This window comes from Lycium barbarum, chromosome 11, assembly GCF_019175385.1.
Source record: "Lycium barbarum isolate Lr01 chromosome 11, ASM1917538v2, whole genome shotgun sequence".
NCBI lineage: Eukaryota > Viridiplantae > Streptophyta > Magnoliopsida > Solanales > Solanaceae > Lycium > Lycium barbarum.
In genome coordinates, this window is record NC_083347.1 from 78778038 (window position 1) to 78790762 (window position 12725).

Genomic DNA, 12725 nt, shown 5'->3' on the forward strand with positions numbered 1-12725 from the left:
CACCGCCTCATCAAGGCCATATACGGACAACCTTCCGTGAGACATTAAAAGCATGTTCCTCAATATTAAGATGGATGTAGCGTTTTTGCTCCAGATATCGACAGCCAAGATTTCTCTCCTCTTCTTCAAGAACTTCAAAGCAAGTTGAACAGTACTCTGTAATGAAGTAAGGTATCGAGAATCTTTCACGAAGGCGGCCAAAGTTTGATTGCTTATCAACAACCTTCTATAAGCTCGTGTGAGTGATTAAGGTATGTATTTGTTAAAGAACTCACGGGATGGTGTTAGGAAGCCGTGAATTTGAGTTGTAGTAGTTTAAACTAATTAATGGGTGTTTTTCTATATGCTATGGTGATGGTGGAATTTAGTAGCTCGTATGGAGCTTGTTTGTTGTTAAAAGGAGGTCAGGTGTGGAGTACACCATTGTATTATAGCCTCGGGAGCTCGTCGCTCCTTGATTGCTTGATAGTCTTGTTGGTATAGCAGTAGTAGGTTGTTTAGGAGCTGTTTTGGCATTCAAGTTGTTCTTTATTGTATTGTGATATTCAGAAGTTTGTTGGTATGTTGAGGTGTTGGATGTGTATATTGATGCTGTTTGTGCGTTACTGGTGTTGTGTTGGTTGTATGGGAATTAATACAAAGTGATTATGGTAAATTCAGTATGGTTGTTGATTTGGAGAAATAGTAGAAACAGAGGAGATGCTGCCGAAATCCCCGTAAACCGAATCATTTGTTAATATGTGAAGTTGGTGGAAAACAACTAAGGGTGTATTCATCGATATAGGTCGAGGAGCAGATATAAGTTGAGTTCTTGAGCCGTTGAGCTATGACCAGGTATGTTAAGGCTATCCCTTTCTTTCATTTTGTCATGATCCTTATCATATGAACGAACACAGTGAGCAAGTGAGTTCCAAAGAATCTATTCTTAGAGAGTGTAGAAATATTTGTATCCTTGGCCTCCTATGTTTTATGTCCATACCTCCTAGAGACTTATCTTACTAGCTTCTTATGTCACCAGAGGAGTTTAGAGTATCATTTTCCTAGTTTTACATGCATTTATATAAATTATATTATATATGGATCGGGCCGTACGTTCCTCGGCACTATTATATTATATATGGATCGGGTCGTACGTTCCTCGGCACTATTATATTATATATTGATCGGGATGTACGTTCCACAACACTATAAGTTATATTGTAACCTATGCCTATCATACGCCACAGAGTCAGTTTCAGTTATATAGAGTTACGCAGATATTCTCAGATGTTAGCCACAGATACATTCAAATATTGAGACTGGTTTTCATGATTCGTCTGTACTTGATGTTCTTATGCCTTACATACTCGGTACATTGTTCATACTGACGTCCTTTTGCCTGGGGACGCTGTGTTTATGCCACACAGTCCCAGATTGTTTTCCAGGTAAATGTATTCAGCTAGGGTGGTTGGCTATCAGCTGGGATTGGCAAACTCCTTTTTCTTCGTGGAGCAGTGCCGAGTTATTATGGTTATCATATGTGTGTATGGGTATGTCGGGACCCTGTCCCGACTCATATGATTTAGGTGTTTACTCTTAGAGACTTTGTAGACAGTGTCCTGTGGTTAGTATGTTGAGATGTCATGTGTTGAGTAAAGCGACCATGTAGTTAGTTTGACTTACTCGGTTTTTGATTAATTGAGTATCGTTCGCAAATTTATATGGTTTGACTGAAAGTACTTTATTATATTTCCAAAAAATTTTATATGTCCAGTTTCATTGTGTTAATACCAGAGGGTTCACTCAGCTCTAAGTAAGGGTTGGGTGCCCATCATGCCCTGATGAGATTGGGGTGTGACAAAGTGGTATCAGAGTAGTTCGTCCTAGGGGTTGTCTGCAAAGTTGTGTCTAGTAGAGTCTTGTTTATGGTGTGTTACGCGCCACATTATAAACAGGAGGCTACAGGGCATTTAGGATGGTTACTCTTCTTTCATATCTAAGATCGTGCAATAGAGCCAAGCCATAGGAAATGAGGTTCTTTATACTAACCCTTGATTTCAGTAGAAGAACAGTATCGACAGAAGAAAGTGATTGACGATATTGAAAGTTATAGAGTTAAGTCACTTCATTGAGGTTACGTTATCAGAATATGTATTTATATGATAATGGATTGGTTGTCATAGAGGTAAGTCAGTGTTCTTACAACAGAGGAATTGATTAAATGTATCTCTTGATGATAAGTTCAGTTATAAGTTTGTGAACTAAACAAACTGAATGAATCAGTACAAAGGTAAGCAACGGCACGAAAGATGTATATCGGGTAAGGTAAGAATATTGAGGTATGATTGAAATGTAAAGCTGAAGAATGAAAGGGAAGGTATAACAGGGCAGATCGCTAAAGGATCAGGTACATCTCGAGGTGTGATATATGTGGTAAGTTTCGACATTTTTGTACTTTTACTTGAAATTGGGAGCCCTGTGTGGTTGAGATATGTCGTATATATCTATTAGCCCTGTGAGGCATTGTTGGTATTTGCTGCGTGCAGGTTTTGGGACAGTAAGAAATACAGAGGAAACTCTGCCAAAATTTTCCTAGAAATAAAAAGAGAATGAGATATAAGTTCATAATATGTCTTGAAAGGTCGTGTCAACAGTAATGATAGGATGTGACTAAGTTGCGAGTACGGCTGACTTCGAGAAATAAGTTAACTGTTGAATGGATGGTAATAGTAATTATGAGGTCGATATCGATATGGTAAAAAGAAATGTTAGGATAATTTGGAAGGGCTTGTGATACTAAGAGATGATTTAGAAAAGGCTAGCAAATCTTAATAGAGTGTTATATTGAGGTATCAACTGAATTGATAAGCAGGAATAAATTATAACAAGTTTATAATTAAAAGAAGTAATAGTATGATTGAGACAAGAGTACAAAGAAAGAAGAATTGTGACGAATATGAATGTATTGATAAGACAACTTGTGAGGTATTAAGGATAAGATTGACCAGAAAGGGTAAAAGGTTAAGTACGCCTACTCCACAGAGTGAAATTAAACCATAGTAAGAATTGTGAATAAGGTTAAGAAGTGTTACACTATAGGATTGATTACGAACAGGATATAATGAGGATTGTTATGAAAATGAGTAAAGCCTACTGTGGAAGTGACTAAAAGATATGACGTGATCTATGTGACTAAAGTATAAAGGCAAGTGTGAAACGGAAAGGCGAGCTATACAACGAATAAGAAAGACTTATAAATTTCTATAGGGAAAGTTCAGAATAAAGATTATGTGATAACAAAAATGATAGCAAGCACAAGAAAAGAAGGAGTTAATTGAAAGAAGGAAACAAGAAGAAAGCGAGATAGCAGTATAGTAACAGGTTATGACATGTATAGCCGAGAACACGAGTAATATAAGTGACGAAATTGTGAAAGACCAAACTACAAAAAGATGAGCAACGAGGTAGCATAAGATTCCTCGTGCACATAATAAAATATGGACATAGACTGGAGAAATGGTAAGGGAGTTGTAAAGGAAACACCCAAGATAGACGTAATTAATTAAGTATAGGTATAGAAAGAAAAGGAAATATGCGAAGTACGCGTGCTTAAGAAGTAGTCATATTATGAGAAAAGGAAGATGCATCTCCTACGAATATCCTATACCAAGATAGAATAAGTTAAGTATATAAAGGAATAAGTTGGAAAGAAAAATGTGGCCATGAGTTATGAGTTTACCGCATGACGATAAAGCGATAAAGCAAGGCTATCATCAACGACAAATACGATATGATTATGATTTGGTTTTGAAATCAATGTTGAGTGCAATATAAGAGTAGAAGAGTATGAGGCATAAGAGGTATTAGTTGCGTATGAGACTTAGATCCTTCAAAACAAAGATGGCAGGTTTAAGGGAAAATGCATTTACGGTTACTATAAGTCGATACAGGGAAAAGAGGAATGACTTGAGACGGGAAGAAAAGGGAAAGATGATGCTATAAGTGAACTCTGAGTATCGAAGAATAGGATAAGTGACATTACATGGATGGTACAGATAGCTAGACATACAACTATTTCGAGTATCCCTATGGGACAGAAGTTGTTAATTGGAGAGGATGTAGACATTGACTCATAACTAATGGTTGAGCTAAGTAAAATACATCCTTGTTTGGATTGCTATGTTGGTTGTATTACTTGATCACAAAATTACAAGATGAGTATGTTAAGACTTCACATATGAATTACTGTAGCTATAAATTATGGGAAATGGCATGAATATGATTCAGAATAATAAGGGAATTGAGGAAACGGATTTTATAACGGTATAAGTAAGACCCTTAAAGGGGGGAAGCGAGATTTTCAATTGCGGATTCCGATGGGCAGAAATTCTTTCGAGGCCCGAATCCGATTCTAATACACTTAGGCATGCCAAAAGAAGGATCGGGGTAGCTTTACATACCTTTTGAGCTTTTTAAGTCTATCCAAGCTCACTCTCCGTTTCGTCGAAAATCTGTAAATGGTCACATTTACCAATTGTAAGTTATAGGTGCTACGAATTCAATTCAACTCATATTTGTCTACCGAAATTTCGGCAGCACTTCCCCTATACATATAGCACCCCCGAGAATTCAACTCGGCTCGAAATCATCAACAACAACCCAAACAACAACATCAACATCAACAACAAACATTAGAAACACAATATGGCGCAACTAGTTCTACTTGCCGACATAACGCCATAACCTTTATTTCAACTTTAATTCCCAAACCAATGTCAATGATTTCGCATTCATTATCGAACTAGATCATCACAACATAGTTTAGAAGCGTTTCATATTGTTTCCTTAAATTATACGCACGATATACATAATATACAACTTTCCGCCAAAGTCATAACGCATTCAAAACTTTTAATCTTTGGCATACATATTCATAACATGTTTCCAATTTCCAAATTCATCAACACCCATCATAATTTACAACCTAATAACTTCATTCCCATAATGTCGTAAAATCATTCTAAAACGACATAAACTTCTACGCTCCATTTCATAGCAAACTTATATCATTTTACTTTCATTTACATTGCAAGAATCACAATAACAAAACTAACACACTAAACAAACTTAATCCATTTCATTCCATACAACTCCATACCACACGTCCAAATACTCTTTTTGCCAATTCATCCAATTTTATTCAACTTTCATTCACAATATGAATTCCATCACATTCACAATTAGAATACAACATAATTTTAATTCTTCATTGGTATACAATGCATGCATACACACGGCTACACATATATACCACACACCCACTTTGCAAACTTCTATTTCTTCATACAATCAACACATTTCCACATACTACAACACAAACAAAACTTCATAACACAAGAATAAGGGGTGAATTCCTACCTTTTTACTCCCTCTTCTTCACTTGAATGAATGGTCACCTTGAAGAATTGAGTGCTTCTCTCTCCAAACCAACTATACCAAGTTGTAAAGGGACTTTGAATTAGTGAAAATCCAACAAGAGAATAATTTTTAAGGCAAGATTTTTGGTGGTGAAATTTCCAAGCAAAACCCGAACCCTTCTTCTCCTTGCTCTCTCTCTTGTTTTGTTTTCTTGTCTTCTAATTTTCTTGAACTTTCTAAGGGATAAGATGATATATATAACATGGTCCCTTAAGTTAATTAATCACATGGAGAAATTAAATAAAACATGGGTTTGGGCCATTGGCTTGGCCGGCCACCCCTAGAAACTTTGGGCCTCATTTTTTTTTCCATTATTCTTGGCCCAATGACTTATAGTCCACGTTTTGTAATTCCCGAAATTAATTTCCAAAATTCCAAATTTGCCCTTGGCCTTATTCGACACTTCCACATTAATATTCTTTCATACACAACTCGTATGTCAAATAAAAATTAATTATGACCTTATTTCTTACAAGTCAAGATTGTTTTCAAATTTTTCCAACGTGTGAAAACACGGGATATAACATATATGTTATATGTTTCCTTCGATAGCCCGGGGGTCTGTTAGATTACTTACGAATTCGTTGGGAGAATTGGAATAAGGAGGAATAAAAAAATAAAAAAAAGGGTAGAAGAGCAGCTCCACAGGAATGCACTAGCACCATTGATGAGTAGCAAAGGTTAGCGGATAACGGCTATGGTCAAACACCATAATGAAAACATGACTTAATTAATAAAGATAGTGACGGCAGATATAATTCAAGGAAAACCATGAAGGTTTAAAGGGGAATATTGGAAGGACTATAAGGAGTTGAAAAGGAATCTGAGTACGATGACACTTGAAGTTAGATATGGACCATGGCGTATTTGTGTTGAATTAGTTATATTGCTATGAAATTACTACCGCAAGGGTTAATCAAGGCGACGATCATGACAAAGGATTTATAATAATAATGCAAGAAAAGTCTAAGATAAAGGAATTATCAAGTTGGAAACAATAAAGTCGACACTAAGGATAAGGCTTAAAATTAACTATAAGAAAAGGATGAGAGTAGAAAGACTTGGTATAAGGTAAGCTCATATGACGATAGTACTTCTACACCCTGGGGCAATCTGTGACAGAATATACTAGACGGGCATTGTAACATGAAGACTGAAATCCAAGGGCGATGTCCAGGATTTCATGTACACTGTACAACTTCATGAGTGGATGGTTAAGGGGGATATATGAATTAAGTGATTAAAGAAGGTGGCTATTGCAAGTAAAGAGTCCTAAGCTTTACAAGGAGAGGAAAGAGTCCACTACCATCTAACGACTCGGGGCACAACAGCTATTTAGAGGATTATAAGAATCATGGGACAATATAGAGTGGAAGGAGATGTATCGAGGAACGTGGGAAAGCTGCTTGTATAGTATGCTTTCTGGTTGTGCATAGGTTGAGTCTTAGTTTAGTTTAAAGAGGAAACTTTGGAAAAATTTTCGAACATTTCTAAGAGTAAACATTCGAGGACGAATATTTCTAAAGGGGGAAAGGATGTTGTCACACCCTGATCTTACTAGGGTGTGATGGGCACCCGACCCCATATTCGGAGCCGAGCGAACCCGCTGACTCTTATTACATACATAAACTCTTTAGGTTCTTACATCAATAAGGAATGAAAAACATAGTTAGGCCTTCAGAGTCTTTCTTTCGTTGTTCTCAAATCAAACAAAATCTGTGGTCATGTGGGATCTGTAACATAATACATAAAAACACATTGGCTGGCGAAGCCGCTTTCAAGACTGACATACTACACCCACGACTCTGTCTGCAAAGTCTCTAACTTCAACCAAGACACCGTAGCATAGTACTCTGATTCGGCAACACTCCAGGGCCAAATGGAGCTTGCCAACTCCGCTGGAACGTCTTCTATCATAGCTTCTACTCATCTGGGTGTACCTGCGCGGCATGAAACGCAGCCCCCGAAGAAAAGGGGGTCAGTACGAGCAATGTACTGAGTATGTAAGACATGAATAGTAACATAGTAAGGGATATAAATATGAATAATAACAGAATGGAAATATAGAACATATCATGAGGTAAAAGAATAACTTGTACATCTGAGTGCCTCTTAGGGCGGATGCCATGCATGCTTATTTTTCCTTTGAAAACATTTCTTTTTCATATACATAGAAAATAGAACATATCATATTGCCGAGGCGTCGGCAGCCGATCCATTTAACCACCTATATCCCGCGTCCGGGATGATATCATGTCATATAATACCAGCTGATCAGGTGGATACGCGTATATAATGCTCTGGCCCTCTTTTCCATCTTCCCCATATACATATACATATATCATGTAAGCAGCATACAGGAGAGCCCAAGAAAAGCTATAAGTCTATCGGAGTGACGTAAGGTCGATAACCTCCGATTATATTATGGAATAATCATCATGACTTGTCTCACCTTGAAGGAACAATTATTATAAGATGAGACTAGCAACGAATAACAACATTAAGAAAACATGGGATAAGATCATAAATCTCGTAAGGCGTCGCTTCATATACCTATGCTCATAGAACAAATTTTTAAGACTCAATGGGTACGTACATAAATCGACACTTGAAGGCTCAGAAACAAGTTTTGGGTCAATCCGACTTAGTATAAGAAAGTTATGAGCGTTTGAAGTACAGAACCTTCTATAAACGTTTCAGAAGCTATTTTTGGAAAATCAAAGCAATAATCACACCAAGTACCTTTAACCATGAACTCATAGAAACATTCTCATCTTTGACATCATCCACGTCATTGTAAAACATATTCATCTTTATTGTCATAAGATCTCACAAAATCATAAACCTCTGTTTTGATAGAATACGGGCACTTTTGGAAAAAGACATTTACGAGTTATCGGGAAGAGAATCATGCCTTGAAATCATAGACATCTAACTTTTGAAAACAAGAAAGATACGGAAACAATTATGAGATCATAACATCGGGATCATGCCTTGAAAGATAAGGGACGAGCCTTAACATACCTGTTCCACGTCCTATTCGCTACGCTTAATTGTCCAAGCTCGTTATCGCTAGTCTACATTCAAGAAGATTGACGCAATCATTAGATCCATCACCACATACTTGTCTTAATCCTTTAAATGAATTCACTTATGATCTGCCGAAATTTCGGCAGCATCTCCCCTGTAAATACACCATCCCCGAGAATCTAACTCGGCCCAAATCATCAATCAACAATCCGAGAATTCAACTCGGCCAAACTATCAACAACAATACCAACAATCATGCCAACCACATCAACAACCCATTCAAGACACATTCTAACATTAACAACCTTTGTCATATAATTCAACGACATTTCATTTATATTCAATTCATATAATATAATATTCAAAACGACTCAATCAATATACTACTTCATCCGACACCTTCCAAATTCAACAAAAACAATAACAACCTATTTCCTTCTTTCAAATTCAATCACAACAACCCAACTTGCAATCTTCCAACACATGTCTCATTTCTAAATTCATGAATTATATTTACAACCCATACGTTATCAAATTTATTCTTACAACTATAAGAAACCACACTAACGTCACATTAACTTCCACAACGACACCACAACGATTACAACTTCATTTCAAGCCATTAAATCCTCATTTGACATCATGGAATTCACAACCACAATAATCAAATTACTAAATAAAATCAATTCATTTGTTCTACACCATACAACTATATTCGGCCAACACCCCATATTCATATTTCATGAACTTCATCCATTTCTACCTTCTATAATATTCACAAATCATCCATAAAACATGTAAGGGAAGGTTGAACACGTACCTTTCTCCACTTATCTCTTCACTCGGCTAGGGGCACATATTGCACAAATGAATGATTTAATTGCTCCAACAACTCCTTCATGTTGACAAGGACCTTCCAATTGCTTGGAATACAAGAAGAAATAATTTTTTTGTAATTGATTCCCACAACTCCAAGTTCGGCCAACCATGGCCGAACCTCCCTCTCTCTTCTTCTTTTTCTTTTCTCTCCAAGCTTCTTAATTTAAAATTGATGAATAGGGTGGCCCTCTCTCTCATATATATATATATATATATATATATATATATATATATATATATATATATATATATATATATATATATATATCATCCACACAAGGGTGGCCACATGTCCCCTTCTCTATTTTTCTTGAAGTTTCTTGGAATTAAACAAAGAAGACTAAGTGTCTTCTTATGTAAGCTTTAGTCCCCATTAAATAAAAATGTGGACATATACCACACATGCCACACGGCCAACATGGCCCTTCAAGAACCTTCATGAATATTTTGTGAAATTCCCATTTTGCCCCTAGCCTTCCATAATATTACCATGGGCCACTTTGCGAATTTTTGCTAATTTTTTCCTTTTTTCCCTTAGCCTCTCTCAATATTTCCATACTAATAAACAACTTGTATATTAAAATAATTTTGGAACATAGTCTTGCCCTTAACCTACCATGACCACCTTGAAATATCCGAATGTATAAAATACGGGATATAACAGATGTAACAGCCCGTACCTTAGCATTAGGATGCATCGTAGTAAAATCATATGAATTGGAAGAGATTACGGTGATACATGAGGTTATAAATGTAGGACCTCACTAGTTCGACGAATTTCAAAACTGTTATATGCAGCCTTGATATGGTATTTTCTCTTAGGTGGAAACCTTTTAGTAAAAATTCGACAAGTATGATTTCAGGTAGTTATGATTATTACTACTTGCGGATATGCTTCATATTATACCCTTGATACAAGGAATTTTATAAATGGGATTTTCTATATTACAAAGATAGAAATTATTTTCTTATAAAAACAAAAGGTATCTTTTACCATTTTGAGAATTAAAATATTTGTACTCTTGATATTAGTTGGCAAAATCAGTTTTGATAAAATGTATATGCATTTCCAAAGTACGGTAAACATTTATTTGCCTAAATGTTTTATTTTAACGTTGTAAATTTATTATTTTTCCAAGAATATAAGTTTGGTGACAACTTTTACTTCAAATTATAGTACCCATTTATGTATGAGTATTTCATAAAGTATTAAGATATTATCTACCCACATCAATACTAGACCATGTGGTAGAAAGGACAACAGAAAATTCTCCAACTTCATTAACTTTTGTCGCGTGCTTTCACGTGATTATTATGTCTATAGATATATACAATGAGTTACCTACCATTTAAGTAATTAATGTAGAAATGAGTTAACCTTGTAGCTAAGTAATAAAAATACCTTTTTATTTGAGAGTTCACCGCCTCATCAAGGCCATATACGGACAACCTTCCGTGAGACATTAAAAGCATGTTCCTCAATATTAAGATGGATGTAGCGTTTTTGCTCCAGATATCGACAGCCAAGATTTCTCTCCTCTTCTTCAAGAACTTCAAAGCAAGTTGAACAGTACTCTGTAATGAAGTAAGGTATCGGGAATCTTTCACGAAGGCGACCAAAGTTTGATTGCTTATCAACAACCTTCTACAAGCTCGTGTGAGTGATTAAGGTATGTATTTGTTAAAGAACTCACGGGATGGTGTTAGGAAGCCGTGAATTTGAGTTGTAGTAGTTTAAACTAATTAATGGGTGTTTTTATATATGCTATGGTGATGGTGGAATTTAGTAGCTCGTATGGAGCTTGTTTGTTGTTAAAAGGAGGTCAGGTGTGGAGTACACCATTGTATTATAGCCTCGGGAGCTCGTCGCTCCTTGATTGCTTGATAGTCTTGTTGGTATACCAGTAGTAGGTTGTTTAGGAGCTGTTTTGTCCTTCAGGTTGTTCTTTATTGTATTGTGATATTCAGAAGTTTGTTGGTATGTTGAGGTGTTGGATGTGTATATTGATGGTGTTTGTGCGTTACTGGTGTCGTGTTGGTTGTATGGGAATTAATACAAAGTGATTATGGTAAATTGAGTATGGTTGTTGATTTGGAGAAATAGTAGAAACAGAGGAGATGCTGCCGAAATCCCCGTAAACCGAATCATTTGTTAATATGTGAGGTTGGTAGAAAACAACTAAGGACGTATTCATCGATATAGGTCGAGGAGCAGATACGAGTTGGTTCTTGAGCCGTTGAGCTAAGACCAGGTATGTTAAGGCTATCCCTTTCTTTCATTTTGGCATGATCCTTATCATATGAACGAACACAGTGAGCAAGTGAGTTCCAAAGACTCTATTCTTAGATAGTGTATAAATATTTGTATCCTTGGTCTCCTATGTTTTATGTCCATAACTCTCTGAGACTTATCATACTAGCTTCTTATGTCACCAGAGGAGTTCAGAGTATCCTTTTTCGAGTTTTTCATGCATTTATATATATTATATTATATATGGATCGGGTCGTACGTTCCTCGGCACTATTATATTATATATGGATCGGGTCGTACGTTCCTCGTCACTATTATATTATATATGGATCGGGTCGTACGTTCCTCGTCACTATTATATTATATATGGATCGGGGTGTACGTTCCACAACACTATCAGTTATATTATAACCTATGCCTATCATACGCCACAGAGTCAGTTTCAGTCATATAGAGTTACGCAGATATTCTCAGATGTTAGCCATAGATGCATTCAAATATTGAGACGGGTTTTCATGATTCGTCTGTACTTGATGTTCTTATGTCTTACATACTCGATACATTGTTCGTACTGACGTCCCTTTGCCTGGGGGCGCTGTGTTCATGCCACACAGTCCCAGATTGTTTTGCAGGTAAAAGTATTTAGCTAGGGTGGTTGGCTATCAGCTGGGATTGGCAAACTCCTTTTTCTTCCTGGAGCAGTGCCGAGTCATTATGGTTATCATATGTGTGTATGGGTATGTCGGGACCCTGTCCCAACTCATATGATTCAGGTGTTTACTCTTAGAGACCGTGTAGACAGTGTCCTGTGGTTAGTATGTTGAGATGTCATGTGTTGAGTAAAGCGACCATGTAGTTAGTTTGACTTACTCGGTTTTTGATTAATTGAGTATCGTTCGCAAATTTCTATGGTTTGACTGAAAGTACTTTCTAATATTTCCAAAAAAAATTATATGTCCAGTTTCATTGTGTTAATACCAGAGGGTTCGCTCAGCTCTAAGTAAGGGTTGGGTGCCCATCATGCCCTGATGAGATAGGGGTGTGACACCAACAGAAATTATCATTGAACGATGGAAACATCTAAAAACGACGAAAAAAAGCCAGTCGA